Raw genomic sequence first — 1,930 nt, forward strand, 5'->3', positions numbered from 1 at the left:
TAGCAGGAAAAAGCATCAGTAATGATCAGCTGGATAGAAGGAAATTAGTGGCTGCCTTGTGGCAGTTGAGAGGATTATTTCATGAGCATGAGTGAGATGCCCCATACAGACTACCATAATTTGTTGGGGGAAGTTTAGAGAGGAGAAGCAGAGAATTTTGGATTTCTCAAATATGCACTGTACCAGTGAATCTCCCTCAATTGGTAACAATACCATATCCCCAAAGGGTGTTCGTAAATGTGTGTAGGCATTATTGTTTACCACAATGATTGTGGGGTTATATAGGCATTCAGTGTGTCGGGATTGGGATAATAAGCTAATGGAATGCTCAGAACAATCCCACACAAGGAATTAACTTTCTGCCTAAAATGATGATAAATAGTGTCTCTACTGAGAAAGTGTGCATTGTAACGATACCAAATAACAGGATAAACTATAAGGTTGTGCTCCAATTCTCTCTTTGTAATATTCAGATATTTGATAAATCACAAAACATCAACTCCATTTATTATTAATTTTTTAATAAAATATGGCAGTAAATAATAGTAAAAAAAACATAGAATTTGCAAACTCGAGGAAGCACAAACTAGTATTAAATTTAAAATTTAAAAATTAAATAAAATGCAGTACCATTTTATATCCCTAAAATTTCTCCTGCCAGGAATAAAGGTCATTGAGGGAGCCTAGTTGTTATTGAATTCATGTTCTGAAAAGAAGGGAATTTTCTCTTTTCCAAATCCCAAGAGAATGGAGATTAATACTGAAATTCAGAGAATAAAGTATTTAAATTTATGTGATCTGTGTTCTCTAATTCCAGAGAAAATAATCTTTAAATCGCTCCAAGGGGAGCATTCTCTTTCTCTTGTGCAGGGGGAAAAAAGAGCAATTATCTTAACTGAATGTATTCCTTCCTTCCTAAGTAGGTTTGATACTACAGCCTCTTGTTGTTGAAAATCCATTTCTTCCGTGTTCTTCTGCCAGGGGAAATTCCATTTCATTAATCTAAATGGGAATTTTCAGAATAAAAATAGAGAAAAAAGCTTATCCAGAAAAAGGGGAAGATACTGTGCCAGAAGCAGCAGGAGATGTACCAGGAGAATATTACGGGTCAGATATCAAAGAGAAAGTTCACCTTTAACAGCACAAACCATAATTTCCACCCTATTTTAATTGCAAAAATGGAATGCATATTCTAGCCCTTCATACATAATGTATCATTTTATCAACCATCTTGAAAGTTAAAAAGATTCAGACCTGTAAAACTCTTGTGTATTTTTTGAGAAGTTTTTAAAATGAAAATATAGTATATATTTTAAGTTAAATAACTTATAAATTGGAAGGCTCTCCTTGCTGAAATAATTTGGAAAAAAGGGAAGAGGGAAAGGTATTTTGGAAAGCATACTAACTTGGAAGCCGGATAGCTCAGGATCAAATCCTGGCGTTACCACTTGCTGTGTAACTGGGCACATTTCTTAGCATTAATTTTCTAATGAAACATCACAGCAGAAGTAGTAAAAGACACAGAATTTGCAAACCTAAGGAAAAAAGTACAAACTGCTATTGAATTTTAAAAAATCTAAAAATTGAATAAAATACAGTGCAGTTTTACATTCTTAACATTTCTTCTGCCAGGCATAAAGTCATTGTCTTTTCAATTCTATTTACAAATGTAATCGTTCATTTTTCAGCTCATTTATTTTATTACACTACTTTCTGATATTCAGCTAGCAGAAAAGTTGGTACTGCCCAGAAGTTTTGTCTTTTGTCTTTTGTCTTTTTCTTCAGATACACAAGTCGTTAGATATATTTTTTGTTTTCCAAGGTACCACAGGTGACAGTTTTATTAATTGTTTCACTACTATTCAGTAGGAGTCACCAGTTTTCCAGCCTGCCATAGCAATCTACTTACTTCTGTTCCAGCCTCCACTAA

The sequence above is a fragment of the Symphalangus syndactylus genome, chromosome 4 (assembly GCF_028878055.3).
Source record: "Symphalangus syndactylus isolate Jambi chromosome 4, NHGRI_mSymSyn1-v2.1_pri, whole genome shotgun sequence".
Taxonomy (NCBI): Eukaryota; Metazoa; Chordata; class Mammalia; order Primates; family Hylobatidae; genus Symphalangus; species Symphalangus syndactylus.